Raw genomic sequence first — 23,304 nt, forward strand, 5'->3', positions numbered from 1 at the left:
CCCAGGTCTCTAGGGCTCTATAAACTCTTGAAGACATACGTAATTTGTTTGTGTATGCAAATAGAATTTCTCTAGAGAGAAGGTCAATAAAAACAGGTGACACTTATTAACAACTTACTGTAAATCAAGTAGTGTTTTAGATGCATTATCTCATTCTATGAAAACAACAGCAGCAACACAGAATACATAGTGGGTACTTAATGTATGCCAAATCATTGTTCTAAATGTTTTCATGTATTAACATATATAATCAGTATACCAATTCTATAAGATAGGTATTATAATCCCATACACTTCAAAAATGAAAAAAGATGGACTTGCCCACGTCCCCTCCTCCCTACTCCCCTATTAGTAAATGGTAGGGCAGGGATAAAAACCTCTCTACATGAAACAAAGCCTTCTTTCTTGGCTTATATGTCGTGAGTTGGTCATCCTCAAAGACCTTCATGTCCATCAAAATGTTAAGAAAAATCACAAAAAAAGAAAAAGACAATGAAGTCCTTATGCATTTTCCAGAAAACCATCTTGATAAAACCAATGGTTTTCATGGCAACACAACATCAGAGGCTATGAGCTAATTCTCCCATGCAGAGATCATACTGTGCCATTATGTATTAAATATAAGTTAAGAAGTATAGGCAATAGGGCAGATCTGTTCTTGAAGGTGTATCCATAATGAATGGGCACAATAGTATTGAGTTACAAAAGCACTTAGTTTCACGAGCACATCTGTATACATACAGCTCCCAATACATCAGGAGCAGGGTTTCTATGAGCCCTTACAGACTTGTGACTCAGAAAAGTACCTTCCCTAGGTAACACTCAGATGAAAGCAAAGGAACATAGTTTGGCCTGCAGGGTGGGATCAAGGTTTCAGTGCTCACGTCCCCTTCAGTTGGTTATCCCTGTGCAGTGAGCAACCCGATGACCCCGTAGAGCAGCCATTGTTACTCTCATGGCCTAGAGCCATGGAGACTGGATTTGAATCCCCAGTTTTATCACCTGGACATGTGTAACTTTAGTGGAGTTTTTAAATGTCTCTGTGCTTCATTTTTCCCATTTGAAAATGGGGACAATATTAGTATGAACTACAGAAATTTGTTTAAAGAATATACGAGAAAGAAAAAAAACGCATATAAATAACTTATAACAGTTTATAGCACATACTAAGAATTCAGTATTAGCTAAATATGTATATTACACGTACATATAAGTATATATTATATATATTCTTGATATTCCTAAACAAGTTGTCCAGCTGTAAGAGTAAGCCATTTTTGAAACACTCCTTGTGTCTGTGTATGAGCTGATCAATATTAGCAGGTGACAGTTCCTATGTGGAGAGCGAACACAACAGATTCTACCTGAAGGTATCATTGCACATCTGGTTATTTTGTTTGCATCTATAGCTTAAGGATCTAAAGCTATGATATCTCGTCTAAAATTGAGCTTTCATTTCCAGGAGTGTGAAACCTCTTTAACGAAGGTGGCAAACATGTAAGTCAAGAGCCAAAAATCCCAACAGCAGCTACAAGGCACACCAGAGCCACATGTTTGTGACCCAGGAATTCTTACTTACCATGTATCAGCATCTCTAGCCATTTAGTAAATGGAAAGATAGTAGCAAATGCAGTGGTATCATTTACAAGCTCAAAATGAGATGGTATTTTGAAATGCAGTCAAGTCCTTTTCTACTTGCTTATATTTTTAAAACAAAATTCTCAAGCTCTCCAAGTCAGATGTTCCAAGACTGGTTTATATAATTTCCAAATTCTAAAACTCCAACAAGGAGAAATCAATTTTTCTATCAGATTGGCAACATTTTAAGCACACCAATATTATCCAGTGTTGGCAAGAGCATAGCAAATACGCTGTGGGTACTTAAGAAGTTTCCTTGCAATATCTATTGAATTTGAAGTGAACATCCCCCTAGAGCCAGCAATTCTCTTCTCAGAATAAATCTTCTGCAGTACCCTTCCAAAGATAATGTACACAGACATTCACTGCATCACTATTTGTAAGATCAAGGTTTCAGTCCTCACTTCCCCCTTAGCTGGTCACCTCTGCGCAGTGAACAACCCTACGACCAAGTGAATATTTTGTGATACGGTGGCTGGCTACACTGGGTAGATACATTAAGAAAAGAAGAATCTTCATATATTGACAGAGAAATATTTGATAAATATTAACTGAAAAATAAACTTCAAAACACTAGTATGATATTGATATGAGCCATTAGCCAATCTTTTGCAATAATGAAAGAAAAATTCCTGTGGTCACACATGAAGGGACACAAACCCAACTATCAATGGCAGTTACACATATGAAGTGGAATAGGGAAGGGGGTTCACTTTATATTTTACTATAATATTCATGTTGCTTTATAAGCAAGTACTATTTTCAGAATTCACAGAAATAACAAAAAATTTCAAAGAAATGGGGCACTCAAAACCAAAATTATTTGCATGACGGTATTAAAAAAAAAAGCTTAGCAATCCCCCCAAAATTTGCACTGTCCCATATGCTTAGATAACAACTACAGAGTAAAAGGCTTAAAAGATCTTAATAGACCCATATAGTACTTTAAGCATTGTACTACCCTCCTAAAGCATGTTGAGAAAAATTACATATTTGCAGGCCCATAAATGGAGCTTAGGAGAAATGGAAAGAGAACAATGGCTCTCAATTTCCATTCCAGTTTTTTTTTTTTTTTTTAAAGTAATCTTTACACCCAATGAGGGGATGGAACTCAGGACCCTCAAGACCAAGAGTCACATGCTCCACCAACAGAGCCAGCCAAGAACCCCTCTTCTCCACTTTGAAAAGAGAAAACTGAGTAGTTTAGCAACACTCACACCTCTGTCTCCTCTTCCCCCAGGGAGGAGCCAACCCTACTGGGCCACTGACTTCAACACACAATAATATATCAGGTGGCTTGATGATGTGTCCACAAAAGAGGAAAAACAGAGAAAGGTGTGGTGAGAGGGTGGGAACTGCGGGATTATTATGTAAAAGTAGGGATAGCAGGAGAGGAAGAGTATTTTAATGAGGAGTAAATGTTTGTGAAGAGGGAGAAGATACAGATAAAACGGATGGAAAAGTGGGAAAAGGAAGAGAACAAAACCAGGAAATGTTGCTGTCTATGAGGTGGTAAACTTTCAGGACAACCGTTTAGGTTTAGAGCTTCTGTATTCTGTGCTCTCCAGCCCTTGTTGTCAAATGAAAGTTTACTGAAGACTGCAGGTTGGAGACGGGTCCTTGGACTTTTTGAGCAAGCCTTAGTAACAGGCTCATCAGGTATGAAGCACATACTATATTCGATTCAAAGATCACATCACGTGCTGGCTTATTCTCCTTAGACACGGAAACACTCAAATGGCGCAGTGTTCAAACAAGCTTGCAAGGGATCTCTGCCCAAAGGAAGCAAAATTGGTTTAGATAGAATTTTATATATTCATGTGCATATATAGTTATACCTATCTATAGTTATAGATAGATATTAACTACAACTATTGATATATATTACAGATAACTATAACTATAGATGTACAGATTATCTATAGTTGTATCTATAGATCTATAGATTATCTATAGTTATATCTATAGTTATATATACAACTATGTATGTATGTTTCCCATATAATCTCCCAGCAGCCTCACCGGAAGATGCCCACTCCCCAAACGTCTCTATGGGAGAACTGAGTGAGACTGGAGCAAGGCGTTGGGATGATGCTCCAGGACCAAGCACCTCCCCACAAACCTCAGGGGCCCGTAGATATCCATTTGCCCTGGCCTTGCCCCAGGCCAAGGTGGGGGGGGGGGGGGGGGAAACAAAAACAAAACTCCACCGAAGCCCCCGGAGACCTGGCAACCATGTGACCCGCCGACGACACCAAAGCTTTGTCTCCCAAACAAATCCAACTTTTCTTTTACTTTTTCTGGGTGAGCGGCTTGCGCGTGCCCCCCACCGCCCCTCCTGCAACCCTTTCTTCTTCCCTCCACCGCAGGCTGGGGGAGGCCTCGAGGTATCTCCTTTCATCCCTGCCTGGCGTAGGAAGCCCAAGGCTCAGCCGCTCGCGGGCGGGCGCCCCTCCTTCAGCAGCCCGAGGGGCCCCGAGACTCCTCCCGCCCGACACCGGCCGGGGGCGGTGGACTCGGGCTCGGCCCCCGGCGCGCGCGGCGCGGGCAGAGAAACTTACCTGCGCGGAGGCGCTCCCGGAGCTCCCGCGTCGCAGTCAGCTGCGCCGCAGCCGCCGCATCTCCCGGCGGCACGTTCCCCCCACCCACCCCAGCAGCGGCGTCCCGTGCCGCACTTTTCCGAGCCTGGGAAGTTGGCTGAAAGCGCGGAGGTGGGAGGTGGGGGTGGGGCTGGGGGGAGCTGGGAGAGGAGGCTTAAGGATTTTGTGGTTTGTTTGTTTGTTTGTTTGTCTTGATCTCTAGCAAAGACTTTTGACCGTATGCTGAAGGATATTAGTTTTGCTCAATGGCGACAAGGCAGCGGCCTGACTCTCACCGAACGATCGATTTACTAAACAAACTGAAACGTGGGTGGGGATGTTAAACAGTAACCAGCAGCCTCAATGAAAACTGAAAGCGGCGAGGCCGCCACCGCCTCGGCGCGCGCATTTCCCTGTTCCCAAGGCCCCTGGGTGACCGGCGGGCGGGCCAGCAAGCCCCGAACCCCGGCCTCCCGTTGACCGTAGTGGCTCACCGGGGCCTCCCCGAGGCCGCCCGGAGGTAACTGCCACACGCCACATGCCTAAATTCCCACCATCACGGTGAGGCCCTCCAACGCTTGACCGTTTGGAGTCCTCGCCAGCCTCCCGCACTGGGGGAGCCCCACCAGCTTCCGCGCCCGGCCCGCACCGCGGGCACCGTCCTCTCCCGGTCACGCCTAGTCTAGGGCGGTGTCAACCTTGAGGCAGTGCGTTTGGACCGACGTTGGTGGAGAAAGCCTGCTGACCCCAGAATGCAGATATAATTCTGAGCCAATGAGGTCCAGAAAAGGGCCGGAAGTATTATTGAAGGGAACTGAATAGGTTCCTAGGGACAGCACTGCGGCCACACCACTAGGGGAAGCCGCAACCATTTCATTAATCTGCACCTTGGCCGCTGGGGTTAACTTCTGCCCGGATGGTTGTGGCCACCTTGCTCAGCAAGAGTTCTGGGAAGAGGTGGGAGACTAGTTTCCCCTTCCCCTGCCTACCCAGCCACCTGTGGATTCAGTCATTAAGTACCTCTTTACATATGTATCTGATGGAAAGCTTTCTTTCTCCCTCTCAAACCCTAGGCGCCTTCTCAAGCTTTAGACTTCACGAAATGATGCTCAGACCCTTTCGGCACTTGCTGGTCATCTGGGTCAGGCTTTTGTTCACTAGGCAGTATAGCCCAAAAGCTGCGGCTTTAAAAAACATCTCAACAATTTAACTTGGTGGTTTCGGGAATGAATGACTTCAGGTCAAACAAGTAATTATCCTCATGAGATAAATAGTTACTTAATCCGTAAGGTTTTTCTTTTCCGACCAGGGGGGTGGCGGTTATTTTAAGACTGTAATAACAATGCCAAGGAGATCAAAGAGCTAGGTATTTTTTTCTTTTTCTTTTTAGATCGGGCTTACAAAACTTTCTCAGTTTCCTCCTTCTGAATCTCTTGCTCAAAGGCTCTTTTAAAAACAAGTAGTTGGTTGTTTTAGAAATCAGAACAAAGGAGAGAAATCATATACTATTTTCTTTAAATCGACCCTCTTGAGCAAAACACATTCTTTGGGTCCTTGTTGCCCACGCCGTGTGCAAACCGAGTCACCAAAGCGGCCTCTGTCCACGTGGGCTCCAGGAAACCGTCCAGAGACAGTTGAGGCAGAAGGGTAACAATTAACGGCTTATGCTTGTTACACAAGTCTTTCATAGGTGTGCTGTTTAAAGATCACCTGTGGACATTCTCCTTAAAACTATTCCCAGTTCCTTAGTGAATATTGTCATATCATGTGAAAATATAAATATAGTTCCCACAAAACGCTAACAGTCTGAAGACAAATTCTCCGTCCCCATTCACGGAAGCTTTAATGCTTACCTGACATCCCATCCGTTATTTCCAGCAGAGAAGCCATATTTTAGTTCAAGAGTCTCCGTTTACTTCACTACTAACAATCTGTGATGTGAATGGGTTCGGTTTGGGGTGATCGATTCATCATCGATGTGTAGTAGATTCACTGATCTACCAGGAAATGATCATCACCATGTTCTGTGTTCACAGTTATTTTGACACAACATGTAGAACCTTTGCCAGAGAATTTTGTCACAAGGATTTTGACTAGCGGTGAGAGAAATGACAGTGCAATTAAAGAAGTATAAACTCTGTTAAGACTTAGTTATTATTTAAAGGAAGCACTGCATTTGTTTAATTTAGAAAAATCTCCAAGAGTTTCTGTAGCACGGCCAAACTTCCCTCGCCCACTGCAAGAAGGGGGTGGCTTCAGATGACTAAACAAACAAACAAACAAACAAACAAACAAAAAAGGACCTTAAGAGCTAAAGGAAGGCAGGAGAAGTTGGCTCAGCAGTCTTTACTAGAACAGCCAATGCCAACTGACAAAACTTTAGAGCATCACTTATATTGTCCCTGAAACTAATTTACTACAAGTTTTCATGGCATGGGTTTATGATGCTGAAAATGAAAAATGTGTTCTACAGAGAGTTGTCCCTGATGCATTGAGGAGGGTGTGGGAGGAACACAATGATAGAGAAGAGATAAGGATAAATGTTAAGGGAAGGGTTCTCAGAAGACAAAGTTCTGTTTCAATATTTAGCGTTTAGAAGGAGACTATACACATGTGTATTTGTCACATCTACTCTTTCAACCTAAAACTAAGCAGAAAATGTAGAGTCAACACCCCTTTACTTCACTTTCCTGTTAAATGTCTCATTTAGCCTGTTCTTTTTCCGCTTGGAACATCTTTTTTAGACTGTTGTCTTGTTTTGTTTTGTTTCTTTTTCCCAGCGGCACCTGATCATCTTGATAAGAGCTCCGGTTTTTTCCCACGAGCGGTTCTGATACTATTAATTAAAGCAGAAGCCACGGGCAGAGCTCTCAGGAGGTGGGGAGAGTGCCGGCAGGCGCGGGGAACCTCGAGCGGAAAAGTGCTCCAGATTTCAGCACTCAGAGACCCCATTTCGGAGGGCAGCTCCACTCCCCTCGCCCTGCACATAACACCATCACAGGACCCAAACGGGAACTGCCCTCTTCCTCTCCACCTCTGCTGACCTGGTTAAGCACCAGCCCCTCCACGATCGCAGTCACACCCACACTGCAGCCGGCCATCGCACGCACGGGCGCAATCAGTGGGGATTACCAACCACGCTCACGCGCGTTTGCACCCAGGATATTAAAAAAAAGAAAAAGAAAAAGGAAAAAGAAAGAAAAGGAGAAATCAAAAACTCATACAATTCTCCACCTGCTGGTCCTTTCTGGATTTGGGCAAAGCCCAGTGACCCCTTCCAAGGTCCTCGTAATGTAAAGGACCGCGGGCGGGATGTGGCCACGGGGACTCAGGTGAAATTAAAGACTCTGGAGAGGCGCTAAACGCGTCCCCAACAAAACCGTTGGAGTTGTGTTTGACCCTGGGGGCGAAAGCACCGGTAAAGCAGCCTACGCCAGAATTTCAAAAACTCCCTGGAGGCCACTGAATGTTTTATGCATCAGAAGAGAAGGCCGGGATTCCGGTCACTGGGACTGGGAGCGGGGGAAGGGCTCTGTCAGCAAGGTCGGGGGTGGGGGTGGAGGCGGGAACAGCCCTGAAGCCAGCGAGGCCTCGGGTGCAGGGCCGCTCGCTGTCCCCGTCCTTTTTAGGGAAAGAACAGCCTTTTTGCTCCCTAGAGCAGCCCAAAGCGAGGGCACAGATCTCCGGAGCTGTAGAGCTGCAGGCTCCCGCCCCCAGGAAGGGGAATGTTGAGCTATTTCATCTCCTCCGACCCTGCGCAGTTAGCCTCCAGCTAGGTCTGCGCCTTGGGCCTAGAGCGGTAGGGGATTGTGACTTGGATTCCGGGCTTTGGTACCCTCGTCAGCTATCTGATTTGCCAGACTTTTCATGGAACACCCACCTTTAATGCCTTGAATTTAACGTGGTAAAACAAAACCAGTAGAACAGGCAGACTGAATACGGAGGAGGGATTCATGAGCATCTGTCCAGCATCTGTCCAGCAGCACCAACACCAATACCGTGCAGATAGATCCTAAAAAGCAACTTCCAGAACCTTGCCTGGCCCTTTTGGGGGAGTCAGGTGCTTAAAAACAGTTGGGAAAAGGCATGGCCTCCAGGGCTAGGCACCCTGCTTGGTCACACACTGATCCAGATAAAAATTAGTCTTTATTTTATGCTCAAGTCACAGACCAGGAGCACCCAGAGTAAGCCCTTGTAAGTAAGGCCACAGGAGTGTCTCCAGACTACCTCACCTGTGAACATAAATAAAGCCAACATTTCAGATATAATGTCTAAATTGAAACTGCACTGCTTGTGTTACTAATTTGGCTGAGACACTATGAAAATCCAACCTTAAATGATTCTCAGCATCAACCTTCCAAACGTTTTTCCCCTGCCAAAATAAAAAGCAAACTGCTAGGCTGGATCTCTTTTCTCCACCCCCTCTCTTTGTAGATGTCCTACTGAAGTATTGATTGCCAAGGTCTCTGCAAGATTTGCAAACTTTTACAGTCATTTATGGTGCATGCAATAAAAAAGAAGTGATATGAGCATGCTAGTTCAAGGTGTAATGCAAAGATGTATTTGGTGCCCTTGGCAACTATCTGTGGGACTTGTTTGTCTTTGCAGAACACGCCCTTCTCTGCAATGAACCCCTCTGTAACAAAGATTGGCCCTTTACATTTCCAAGGCCTTGACCCCTCAGTGGAAAGGCACACGTGTTCAAACCAGAAAATTTGATTATTTCAACTTCGTTTTAAACCAGGGGAAAAAAATTCTAATCAAAACAGTGGGGCAAAAAGAAAAAGAATTTTTTTAACGTTCCCTACATCCCTACTATCTCCTATCATAAAGAAAAAAAAATCAATTACCAAGTTATAACATAATCTCTAACTGCCCCTTGCAAAACAGGGATCCACGGATCCTTCCACTGAGAGAAAATAAAAGGATTGAGATCATAGAGAGACAACACACTCTTTTAGGTTGTATGTGCCCAAAGGAGGGGAAAAAAATCTCAAACATTTTACATGAGAATACATGTCTAGTTACGTACAGATTTGTTGTTATATTTTAGTTTTATAGTTTTTCAATAAAGAAAACAAACATGCAAGAGGGCTGTTTTACTCTAACTGTAGATAGAAGCTTTATACCCCTTTACAGGTTTTACCAGTTCTTTTTTTTTTTTTTTTTAAGACTATGTGTAGGAGATGAGTGGGAAAAGTAAAAAAGAGTCTAATTTCTAAAATTTCGTACTTTGAACCAAATCGGTTTTCTCATCTAGTGCTGCAAATAAGAATAGCAGACACATAGCTTCTGAAAGGTATTCAGAATCCTATACCTGCCATCTAGTGGGCATAAAAGAAAATGCTGATTGAAGACATCCTTTAAAGTCTCCTCTAGCTGTTTTCTTAATGGTAAACAAAACAAGTCTAAGAAATGAACAAGAAAATTTAAAGCTGAAGGAAAGGAAATAAATAATTGTATTATATTGGGGAGTCTGTAACATAATCATTCAATTGAACTCCATTTCCTTTTGTTTTTAGTAATCATTAAGGTTACTGAGCTTTGCTAAGATAATCATTTTATTATTATACTCGTTTTTCTTCTGCATATCCTCTTCACATAGATTGTATGTTGTTTTCTTTTGGATTAATCTCACTATCAGTTTTGGTTTCAGTTGATATTTAAATTTTTAAAAAAAATGAAAAGGAAGCTAATATCTTTCCTATTTGGATTCTTAAATTAACATCTTCCATTTTGCAAGACAATAAGAGAAAAGAAAGGAAGGAAAGAAAAAAATAGAGAAGATAAAGTTAATTATATTTATACACTTGCTTTTGATGCCTTGTTACAAGTATTATACTTCTCTAAAAACTGACTTCACAAAGTATCAAAAACAGGACAGGTTAAAATCTATTTGGTTATGGCAACTTATATTTTCTTGAGGTTCGCACTATAAAATATTGAAAAAAAAATTTTACATTGAAAGTTTTTGACAAGTAAGTTTATTGAAAAAAAAAAAGAAAGTTTGCTGAATAGAATAGTCATTAAAAGATCATCATCATATTTTAATGATAGCTGACTTGTGTGTGTGTGTGCTTACATTGTGCCAGGCACAGTTTTATGGGCTTTCAGTCAGTTAACACTTGAGTGCTTACAACAACCTTAGAAGATTTGTATTATTAACACAATTTTATAGGTGAGAAAGCTGAGGATCAGAATTATAAAGCTGGTAAGTGCAGAGCTGATCTGGTTCCAGAGTCAAGGCTGGCATCTTTCAGGTCATACTGCCTCCCATAGAGAAAAGTGGCAAGAAGAGACCATCGAAGTTCATGTTATGGGATGCAGTGGATATGAAATACATCCAAAAGAAACATTTGTTTGAATGCTAAAATTTGGTCTGCAGAATATTGGACATCCAAATGAAAAGAAAAAAAAATTAGCACTCACAAACATCAAGTACCAAAAAAACGTATTGTTGTGAGTAAATAACATATTCATTCACCTCATCTGTTGAGTATAATTTTTGACAGATATGCAAACCTTTTCTGTAGATTTGTCCTATAGTTTATGTCCACAGGTTCCTTAATTTCAAGTAATGAAGTTACCAATGCTAAGCAAAACTGCATGAAAAGCCCTCCAACATACTGCCAAAGATTTATCCCTGAATTTAACTGGCGTTGTCAGCTCAACTATCTTCCTTCCTTACCTCATGCTAATTTCAAATTTCATTTCCTAAACAAAACGTATATACATTCCAAACATACTTTATCTTTTTTCTAATTACGCAAAATATTCTCCTCTTTTCAGGGCAGCTACTTTATAAGTATGACTTAGTTCAGGAGTCAAGAATCTTAAATCATCACAATTAATGTATTCAAATTCTCTGCATATGGCTGTGACATGAGAACGAGGTTGGTATATTGGTCATTTTAGAAACTGTAGATGAATGATTAGTCTTTGATCCAAGGTGTGTCCTGCTTTGGTTTGTTTGTTTTAATCCCTAAGATTTGAAATATTAATTATTAAGTAGCACTGTATTACCTAGGTATGAATTAAAAGTAGTGAATGTTTTCAAAAGCTGATAGCAGCTGGTTTGGGATTCCTGCCATGGTTTAATAACTCACAAATGAAGTCACCAGTTCTGCCTTCCTGATCTCTTGCATACCTCCAATCAAGATCAGACAACAAATAAAAGCTGGAGACTACAGCAGTCAGGCCCTTTGTATTTCTCCTGTGTATCCATGTAGATCTAAGTGCACCTTCCCCTTCCCAGGAATAAATACTGATATTGTCACAGGAAGAAGAGATTCAGCTCTCGTTTAAGGTTAATCCCATCACCTGTGTTCTTGATCCCACCCCTTCCTGTCTATGCCTGGCCTGTTCTATCAATTACTTCTTTTTCTTGTATCTTCAAACTCTGTCTCTCCAGTGGCTTCTTCCCTGAGGGCTATAAATATGTTTGTCTTACCAACAAACTAAAAACTATGACAAAAAGAAAAGGAAGGAAGGAAGGAAAGAAGGAAGGAAGGAAGGAGAGAGAGGGAGGGGAAGGAAGGAAGGGAAGGAAAGAAAAAGAAAGAAGAAAGAAAGAAAGAAAGAAAGAAAGAAAGAAAGAAAGAAAGAAAGAAAGAGAGAGAGAAAGAAAGAAAAAAGGAGAGAAAGAAAGAAAGAGAAAGAAAAACAGAATTTGCTTTCTGATGAGCATTCACTCATTGTTATGCACATTGCCTTTTCTGTAAATGAATCTTTTCCTGTAGCCCCCTATCAAGCTCCCTCCAACAGTCTATCAGTTTTCCCCTCTGCACTACCTCAGTTTCCTTATATATACCATACTCATCTTATTTCTTCATCCCTTGAAGTTAATTTTTACATGTCTTTAATCTTGAAAACAGGTTTTGTGACTATTAGCAAATAAATTTGGCTTTCCCTATTAGAACGTTTTATTCTTCTATTATTATGTAATATGTATTTGAGGTTCCTTTTACATTTCCTTTCAATAAAATTTGGAGGTAGTAGTAGTTGCTTGCCCTTTGGCTGCCAAAGCCTTACCTCAGAAAGCACTTCATGCTCTAAATTTCTTCATCTTAGTCCATATAGATAAGCCATTGGTGGACTATGAGAAACAAATTCATAATTACTGATAGTTTAATGATTTATTTCTTCCAAGACCATCTGCATTTTAATAGTACCAGACAAAGATTTTAATTTTTTGTTAACGTTTATTTATTATTGAAAGACAAAGAGAGTCAGAGCATGAGCACGGGAGGGGCAGAGGAAGAGGGAGACACAGAATCTGAAGCAGGCTCAGGGCTCTGAGCTGTCAGCGTGGAGCCAGATGCGGGGCTGAAACTCACAAACCACAAGATCATGACCTGAGCTGAAGTTGGACACTTAACCAACTGAGCCACCCAGGCGCCCCACCAGGCAAAGATTTTAATTTTTTTTTTTTTCAACGTTTATTTATTTTTGGGACAGAGAGAGACAGAGCATGAACGGGGGAGGGGCAGAGAGAGAGGGAGGCACAGAATCGGAAACAGGCTCCAGGCTCTGAGCCATCAGCCCAGAGCCTGACGCGGGGCTCGAACTCACAGACCGCGAGATCATGACCCGGCTGAAGTCGGACGCTCAACCGACTGCGCCACCCAGGCGCTCCACCAGGCAAAGATTTTAAATCGAGGAACTAAACCTTGAATGGTGGAATTTCAGGCATCATCAAGAGTCAGGGCAGTGGGATTTCCCTTAAATTTAACCATATTTCTGTCTATCTCTTTCTCGTATGCATAAGGTTATCAATGTTCCAATTTACACATTGCAGACATGGTAAATTAAAAAAAAAAAAAAAAAAAAGGAACCAGTGAATTTTTGTGGGGCTGCTTGTCAAGTTTTGCAGATGCATTTGTGATTCTCTAAAAATACTACCCCTACTATTACTATGTCTCCACAATTACTAATAATGGCAATAACCATTAATTAAAAATTGGGCAGAAAGAGAGGGAGAGAGAATCCCAAGCAGGTTCTATGCTGCCAGCGTGGAGCCTGACAAGGAGCTAAAACCCACGAACACTAAGATCATGACTTGAGCCAAAATCAAGAGTGGGACACTTAACCAACTGAGCCACCCAGGCACCCCCGTTTTATATATATATATATATATATATATATATATATATATATATATCTGTGTGTGTGTATATATATATACACACATATATGTATATGTATATATATATATATACACACACATATATATGTGTGTATGTGTGTGTATATATGTACATATATATGTACATACATATATGTGTGTGTATATATGTATATGTGTATATAAATATTTATTTATTTATTTATTTATTTATTTATTTATTTATTATTTGTGCCTTCACTCACCTTTAACCATACCCCAAATCTCATTGGCCTACGTTTCTTGAATTCCAACTCTGTATTTCTATCTGCTTGGAATCTTCATCCGATTGTACCCTTACCATCACCTCAAATAAACTCACTGAAATATCCTCTCCCCACAAAATTCCTATTTCTGAGAAAGTTGCCACCCTTTTCCTTAGCATGTTTGCATGACACCTCAGAGTAATCTCCCTAATCCTTGTTCTTCATGGCCATTTGCTCACAAACTTCTGGTGTTTTTCTTTACAAAAGCTTTTGTGTCTCTTTTTCCCCTTCCATTAAATCAATGGAGTCATACATTAACCGGTTTCTTTGCCTTTAGTTTCTGCCTTTCCCAAGCCAACCAACATGCTGTAAATGTATTTTTTTCCCTACAACAAAATTTACTTTGTTTATTAAGCTTTGTGTGTCCAATATTTTAAATGATATCTGAATAACTGAAAAGAACTATTAAAACTTCTAACGGAAGCACACATGGATGTTCACATCTGGTCCCAACTTTTTCTACAGCTTTTCCCCCTATATTAATTATATTAGGGTAGGCTGGGTGGCAGCAACACAAAAGGCCAAAATCTCAGTGGCATAATTACAAAAAAAAAAAAAAAAGTAGTATACTTTCCATGTAAACGCTGCTTCAGCGAAGGTGTGCTCTAAAAAAATGACAATTATCAGTGCTACTCAGAACTTGTGGCTCTCCATTTCAGCAAGATACCTCCATATTCACTACAGCATGAACTAGGAGAGACTGGAGAATCACTAAGGAGCTTTTCACTGCCTCAGCCTCAGACAGATACACATCCCTTTGTCCAGAAATAGCTACATGGCCCCACCTAACAGTGAATAACAAGGAATTGTAATTGTTGTGTGGGATGAAAAGAAAAAGATGAAATGGAACTTAGTAAACTCATGGTATTTGCCACTTCTTAAAAATAAAGCTTGGAACCATCCATCCCTTTGTATTGGTTGTCTCACTCTCCTGGAATATTTATTCCAATTCTCTTTTAAGGCATAACAATAAAAGCTCTGTACATTCGGGGGGAAGAAAATATTCCAATCACCATAATTCAAAGAGTTTTCTATTTTTCTCAAATTCTTATAGAAACATTTTTTTTTCCTCTGTCATTCTTTTGGTGCTATGATAGCTATTGATGATACCTTCTGAATATTTCTTATTCTGTTTTCTGCACTTCCTGTATGTCCATAGGTAGGTGGGACCATGTAACTAGTCGTGAGCAGAAGCAGTGCCACTTGTGGGCTGATGCATTTAATTGGTGCTAGGACATCCTTAAGAGCTTTCTTTCTCACTCATGATCCAGATAGTGGATCTTCCATCAGCCTGGGTTGCAAAAGGGAGTACAGTGCAGAATACCATCTGCAGCTGCTCCACTGGGGATATTTGTATAAGTGAGAGAAAAATCCTTGTTTTTAAGCTGAGATCTGTAGGTTTGTTTGTTAATGCGGTATAATCTGCCAATTTTAACTGAAACAAGGTGGCACCAGTGGTAGGATGCTGCGTTACAGAGAAACTAAGACTGTAAAATATGTGGCAGTAGTTGAAGGGCTGGGCATACATTTATGGTGAGCAAACTGGTTTCAGAAACTGGGATCCATGAAGTGTGTCCGTGAAGCATTTTGTAAATTAGATTGTATTAACTTGGAAGTCAGATTATATGCCTAGTTAACTTGAGTGCTAGGAAACACGATCAGAAAGTAGTAGTTAGGTACAATGCCTGTTGCTGTTAAATATGTTTGACTATCACAAGAAAAAAGATGACTAAAAGGTGATTTTTCTGATTTATAAGAAGAACTGAAAGAGAATAAAAATGCCTCGGGACATGTAAATTTGGAAGATTCAAATATTTCTTAACTCCATAGAGTAAAAGATAAACTAGTATACCTATCACCAGGCAGGTGAGGAGGACACCATATTGGTTGGTGGATGGAATAGAGATAATCACTGGCACAAAATGGCTGAACAACTGCTCAAGACTTCACAAGAGGTGACCTGGAAAAAGTTTCCAGTGTAGGGGAATGTTATGGAACAGATGATCATGATTCAGGTATCCATAAAAATATGAAGGGAACAATGCCTAAAAGGACAGCCGAGGTCACTTATTTCTGTTCAGTTGTAGTCACATCATGCAGAAGAATGATGAGGGAGTGAGGGCTTTTAACCAGCAGTTAGAAATTGAGTATGAAAGTCAAAGAGCTTACAAAAAGACCCTTATTACCTGTAGTAGAAATACAGTTACAATTGAGGGAAGGCTGAAGACTTAACTGGTAGAATTATAGGACATCAAACACATTTGAATGCACAGCCATGGCAAGTCTGTTACATAAAGGTCAGGACACTATAGGGAAAAAAACCTTGAATCTTGAATCATGATACACATGATACTTGGAACACACAGCACAACTAGTTGGATGGCCTTAAGGATGGTGTCTCTGTAAACCCCCTGGACCCTTTGGGGTTACAGAAGTGGCCCAGGCTTCTCTAGCAAGAGCTAGAAGATGCTGGAGAAAACTTTCCCAATCAAGAGAAAAAATGTTTTCCTTCTAGTTTAGAAGCTTCCCACATTTCCTTTCTGTATGCCAGGTTGGTAACTAGAATTAAATTCCAGTAAAACCCACACACCAGCTTATCTAACCAGAGGTGTGAGAGCAGACCCATTACCAGAAGATATATGGGTCATGTCACATGCCGCATGACTCGGAGGCAGCCAGCTTCATAGAACGGTGTATCAGCCTTCCAAAGGCACAACTGAAACACCATGTTAGAAGAAACAGCTGCAAGCTTGGAGTGCCATCCTTCAAGAAAGGAGTATTTATCAAATCAGAGAACTCTACATGGTCTTATGTCTACACGTGGAAAGATGCCTGTGTCCAGGAATCAGGAAATGAGAGCAAAAGTGGCTTCTATATCATTCCAATGACCCACTAAGAAATACAGTGTTTCCTATCCCCACAACTCTGGTATCTGTAGGTTTGGAAGTTCTAGTACCTAAAGAGGTATACTCTTGAAGAGGACATAGCAAGGTTCCTCTCGAACTACAAGTCATGGCTGCTATCAGAGCAGCTGGGATTCCTTGTTTCCAGGGGCCAGCAGATAAAAGGAATCATCCTGCTGGACAAATCCGGATTATCAGGAGAAGGTAAGGCTGCTTTTCCACCTGTAAATACCAAAGTGGTAGCTAAAGGTGAGGGTTATTAGAATGGAGGGTGGAGGAGGGAGAGGTAGCTTACCAGTTCTGTCCCCAGGATCAAATGCAACAATAGGAGTGTAGTTCATCTCACTAAACTCCCTCTCCTGAAGTTCCATTCAGGAAAAGGGGTCCCTAGGAACCATGAAGAGCTGTACCTAGAACCTGTGTGAGAAGTGTATTTGTATGACACAGGTTGAAGATTGTGGTGTCCATGAGATTATGCCTTACAGACCTCTGACTACATGGATCTTGATTGAACACACGCTCCACTTTGATATCTGTTTCCATGTTTACCTTTGTATCACTCTTCCCATGTGTTCTCACAGTTGGTGACTGAGTTACCAGGGATACAAAGGTAGCCCATTTCTAGGAGATAAAGAATTACTCTGACAGCTGACTTTGGCTATAGAAACTCCTAAAAGCCTAGGTTGAGCATTTTTTTTTTTTTTTTTTTTTTGACAGCACAGCCATCTAGGATGCTTATACCCAACACTTCTTTCCTTTCTCCTTCATTCAGGGTCAGATTTACATTTCATTCTGATATCTCTCCTCCCCTTCTCTGGATCTATCCCCATTCTCTTTCATAGGCGTTACCCCTTACAAAATAATTATGTGTTTATTTGCAACTTGGCATCTGTTTCTTGGAGAGCCTGAAGGAACACACTATTCATAGGGTGTAGGGTCCCACTATTGGTACTGGGGTGAGGTTACTCTGTCTTTTATGCACAGGTGTCTAGATCAGGAAGAACTACATCCAGGTCTGCTATAAAGACTATCACACATCACCCCCAACTTTAAAAACTGAGGCATCACCCAAAGAATATAGACTTTGAGCCTGATGCTCTGTTGGATGGGAATTTTGTTTTATTTCCCTTGGTTAGAGGGTGAGTATGTTTTGACTACATAAATGAGAATGAGTCAAATATTTGATTCTCAGATATGGGTTGTGGTCATCATAAAAGCTTTTCACTAACTATTTCTGAATCCAAGCTTCCAGGGATATGTTAGATAGCATTCCTGAGGCTTTTATAATTGTGTGGGACCAAGTAACCACATCTAGCTAGTGAGTTCTAAGTAAGTGATAGCAACTTGCATAAATTTAGGACAGGACATTTAATCGCCAGATATATTTTTCCCTCTAAAATGGTGGCGGCAGCATCCCTTCAGCCTGGGTTCTGAAGCAAGGACATCATAGAAGACAGCACCCAGGTGATACACACACACACACACACACACACACACACACACACACACACCCCACAGTATCCTGCATGGGCAAGATATAAACCTTTGGTGTTTTAAGTTATTACAAGTTTATTATTTGAACATAATTCAGTCTAGAGTTTCTCCAACTAAGTGTGTGCCAGAATTACCTGGAAGATTTGTTAAAGCACAGATTTTGGGACCTCACCTTTTGAGTTTCTGACTTAGATCTGGGGTTGTACCAAGAATCTGCATTTCTAAGAGATTCCCAGGTGATGTTGCTGCTGCTGCTCCAATGACCACACTTGAGAACCTGTTCTAATCAATCTTGATCCTGATGTGTACAAGTATCAACCTTAACATTATTTTTCAGCCTATGTAACCATGAGCATGAAGCTGTTTAAGGACGAGCATAATGGGGGTCACTTTTCTGCACAATGGAGATTCTATTCAACCTCTAAACAATTGGAAAATTGCTTTCCCCATCGATGGAAATGGGAAGTAATCCCATATGTACTCTACAGTGTGGGCAGTATACTGAGTCAGCAGTCAAGGCATATTCAGTGAAAGACAGAAGACTTTGGGACCATGCAAATATAAAAGAAAGCATTAGTAGTTGTAATGGTCAGCATTCAGAGAACAGAATCTACTCTAGTCAGTTTAAGTGGGAACTGATTTAGTACACAGTACTGAATAGCTTATGAAAATGTTAAGAAGGATGAAGAAACAAATTACAGGCACTGTTTCTGTCCTGTTCACTACTGTATCTCTACTTCCTACAAGTGCCTCATACTTAATGCATATATTTGATTGAATAATGTCAGGAATTCATAACTTTTATCACAGCCTCTTATCACCCTGCTCATTGTGCCTCATTATTAGCAAACGTGTAGATTAAAGTTGGGTATAACTGAAAACTGTTTAACATGACATTCTTTGATAGAAATTTTACATATATTTACTCTTCATCTGTATGGTTATAGGTAAGATATGGACTCTGCTTAGTGTTCAGGTAAAATTTCTGAAGAGGTCACTCTAGAGATGCCATGGATCATTTTATAGAAGCAATCAGTTCCTAGCTTTTAGTGAAGCCACCTTTCAGAGGGTCACCAAACAAGCCTTGTTTTAAATTTGGTGGGTTTTGCTGAATTGTATGTTTCAAATAAATTAATTCCACCATATGCCTATTATACCTCAATAAACTTGATTCAAAAGGGAAAACACATACAAACATCCTGAAAATTAGGTGGAAGTAAAGAACGAACCAAATACTGGAAAAAGAGATTTACTTACATCTAACAAAAATGGTATTTTAATGAATTGTTTTCTGTTGTGGAAACTGAGTCTGTGTAGCCTAATCTATTTCTACCTTCTGTACATCTTACTCATCATATGACTTACATGTTTTTCTTACAGAAAAGCAAAGTTGAATTGAAGCTTATATTCAGGAGTGAAACAACTACTTTTGTCGCTGAATATTAATTTCTTTAAATGTAGCAACCAGGTAGTTGAAATCTGAATGATTTGGAAGGAGATAGTTAAAAGAAAGATCATTGTTATAAGGTCTTTTTTTAAGTGGCTTTAGAACAATAATATGGGAAAGCATACATTTTCTCAATCCTCTCTATTTATGTGAGTTAAACCTGTTCATGCAAATGTCACATGCTACCAAGCACTGTTCTTATATATAAGGCAGTATTCAGTACACATAATGTTAGCTCCTTCCATTCTCTGTTAACATCCATAGAGCATAAATTGGTAATTGTGTGGTAACTATGCAATTAACTCATGACACCACTGTACCTTTTCATTAGCGTCACCAAGAGTGGTATTACCCTCTCAGTGACCTCAGAGTAAGTGATAACATCCTTAGTTGTTAAAGTAAAAAAAGAGAATTAAGAGAATTTAGTGTTGTGAAGGGTGATGGAGTGACAGCCTTGGAGACTGGAGCCCTTTTTATCTATCTCAGCACAAATAGTGAAAATGCAAACCTCTCTAAGCAGCCTCATTAGTACATCTCACCTCTTTTCTCTAAGAACAGAGGATTTCTTACTTATTCTTTTACCTGCTAAGACGACTTGCAGAGTTACCTATTGAGTTCGCAATTTTTTTTTCATGAAGGTTAATGGCTGTGAGAGCCCTCCCAGTGGCACTGGTTCATTTGTACTGCTTCCAGACGGAAGCACTAACGAATACGCTTGCTATGTCTGTTCTTAAAGCATGACTTTGGAAATCCTTATCATTAATTCTCATTTATTAAGTGTCTACTTGAGGTGTTAACAAAAACTACTAAACATTAAATTACCTTTACATTAAAAAAGAAAAAGAAAAAAAGGGGTGTCTGGCTGGCTCAGTAGGTAGAGCGTGTGACTGTTAATCTTAGGGTTGTGAACTTGAGCCCCACGTTGGGCACAAAGATTAGTTAAAAAATTACTTTTACAAAAAGTTCATTCAACGTTGGTCGGGTTTTTGCTTTTTAGGTTCATGTCCTTATTGAAAATCAAATTGAAAACCGATTACATATTCAATAGTGTAGCCTTTCTTGAACTATGGGACAATGGAGAAGAGAACTTATACTAGAGGGGGGTTGTATATCTTAGCGATTAAAAACAAGGGCTTAGGAATCAAATTCAGCTGGATTTGGGTCCAGATGTCCACATTACTGTTTAATGAGAGCATAAAAAAAAAAAAAGAAAATATTAGGAAATGCTTCCCTGAGTTATTTGGATATGAAAGAGATTAGAGTGATCTAGGCATAGGGAAAAACATTCTAGAAAGAAAGACTGAGAAACTTGCACATGAAAAGGCCCTATCATGAGACAGAGAGAGCCTAGTATACCTATGAGCTCTAAATGTGTGTATGGTGTGTGTGTGTGTGTGTGTGTGTGTGTGTGTGTGTGTGTGTGTGTGTGTTGTGTGAATGTGAAGAGGGGGAAGTGAGGAATGCAAAGTATAATTGAAGGATTTTAATAAAATATGCGCTTTTGAAAAATCACACCAATTGCAGTACAAATACCAGATAGGGCGAGAATCTATGTGGATATCAGTTAAAAGGCTATTGCAAGATTTCAGGCAAGAAATGAAAGCAGTTTTTACTAGGGTCTGGCAGTGGGGATAGAAAGATGGATACAGATTCAAGACCTATTTAGGAGACAAAGCTAATGGGACTTGGATATTGGGAAGTGGGGAGAGGGAATAGCATAGAGGTCTCCAAGGTTTTGGCTTGCAGGACTAGATAGTTTTTTATTCACATGGAGGATGCCAAAGAAAACCAGGTTTGTGTGAGAAGCCCTGAGATTGATCAAGGTGACCTTCAGATGTCTAAGAGTAGATTATGAGTCCATAGCACCTGTGTCTACCCTCTGAGTAACTTGCATCTACTTTTGTGTCTTCCCATATTTTCCACAGTGAAGCCAGAACCATCTTATAAAATCCCAAATTTGATTACCACACTTTTCCTCCTGCTTAAAACTCTTAAATTACTTCTCACTGCACTTAAGATTTAAAAAAAAAAAAAAAGTTAACAACCTAAAAAGCCTGTCTGATCTGTTCTCTGCTTCTTGTGTGGGTATTAGATTATGGCACTCTTCCCCTTACTCATTAGACATCCTTTATATTGGGTTTCTTTTAGTTTCTTGAAAGCATTGTGATCTATAGCCGACATGGCTGAACAATCTTGGCTTATTTATCTTCTACTCATCCTTCAGGTATCAGCTCAAACTTCTTCAAGGAAATATTTTCTGCTCTATGTTCTCCTGGCCCTTCTGATTTTGTTTTATAGTGCTTATTATTGTTTCTAGATTTGTAACCGTGAGACTGTTAAACTTCAGAGTCTTTACAGAAGCTTATATTTGGGTTGGTAGGATATCACAGTTTATTTGGATGCTGTAGTAGGCAAAATATTGGTCCCCCAAAGACTTCTATGCCCTAACCTGGAAGCTGCGAACATGTTATTTTATATAGCAAAATGGACTGTGTAAATTAAGTCAGTTAAGGGCCTTGAGATGGGGAGATTATCTTGGATTGAATGGACCCTATCTAATCCCATGAGTCCTAAAAATGGATAACCTTTTCTGCTCAGAGAAAGAGGTGTGGTGACAGAAGCAGGTCCAAAGGATGCTACTTTGCTGATGGAGAAAAAGGGACACAAACCAGGAATGTGGGCAGCCTCTAGAGTCTGGAAAAGACAACAAAATAGATTCCCCTCTGGAGCTTCCTTAGAAGAATGTAGCCCTGGTGCACCTCAATTTGGACCCAGTGAGACCTGTGTTGGACTTGTAATCTACTGAATTATAAGAGAGTAAATGTGTGTTGCTTAAGCCAGGAAGTTTGTGGTAATTTGTTACAGTAGGAATAGAAAACTAATACAGATGCAATTGTGAATTACATTTGCAGTACAACTAATTCCAAGTATAGTTCTGGTCCATAGGTTTCTAACTGAAAAATTACATTGTTTGATCATGACTCCAAATCTCATGAAAACATATTAGTTTACATTATCAATACAAAAAAATTATCTTTAACCTTATCTTCTTAGTTGAATTCACAGTGGCATTCATAACAACATCAAATATTTCACTTCAGAAAAAATAAACTTTCAAAGCTCTCCGATTCTATAAATTGTATGAAGGAATTATGGTTATTATTAAAATTGGCTTAAACAATGATTACTCATAGTTCCAATATAAAAGAGTTGAAATTGATTCAGAATAACATTTTTTTTTAAATGTTTATTTTTTGAGAGAGAGAGAGACACACACAGAGTGCAAGCTGGGGAGGGACAGAGAGAGGGAGACACAGAATCTGAAGCAGGCTCCAGGCTCTGAGCCATTAGCACAGAGCCAGACCTGGGGCTTGAACTCACTCACCATGAGATCATGAGCTGAGCTGAAGTCGGATGCTTAACCGACTGAGGCACCCAGGGACTGAGCCACCCAGGCGCTCCCAGATTTTTGATCCATAAGAAAAGTCATGTATCACAGTGTGACAGGTAAATGTACCTTCTGCAGCCACACTCATTCAGTCTTTGTCTTCAAGCATAATCTTTTTTTTTTTTTTTTTTTAAATTTTTTTTTTTCAACGTTTATTTTATTTTTGGGACAGAGAGAGACAGAGCATGAACGGGGGAGGGGCAGAGAGAGAGGGAGACATAGAATCGGAAACAGGCTCCAGGCTCTGAGCCATCAGCCCAGAGCCCGACGCGGGGCTCGAACTCACGGACCGCGAGATCGTGACCTGGCTGAAGTCGGACGCTTAACCGACTGCGCCACCCAGGCGCCCCAAGCATAATCTTTTTA

The 23,304-nt window shown here is 40.5% G+C and overlaps 1 protein-coding gene across 1 annotated transcript in view; it reads right to left on the reverse strand.

Annotated features, from left to right (window-relative positions):
- HNF4G (hepatocyte nuclear factor 4 gamma) overlaps positions 1-4,924 on the reverse strand; it is a 128,609-nt gene extending 123,685 nt beyond the window's left edge. Inside the window, exon 1 of the mRNA XM_086696002.1 lies at positions 4,200-4,924. The gene's annotated coding sequence lies outside the window, so the exon portion shown is untranslated. The remainder of the gene's footprint in view (positions 1-4,199) is intronic.
- Positions 4,925-23,304: the final 18,380 nt, after the last annotated feature.

The sequence above is a fragment of the Puma concolor genome, chromosome F2, assembly GCF_028749965.1.
Source record: "Puma concolor isolate L17-30 chromosome F2, mPumCon1.1.hap2, whole genome shotgun sequence".
Lineage (NCBI taxonomy): Eukaryota > Metazoa > Chordata > Mammalia > Carnivora > Felidae > Puma > Puma concolor.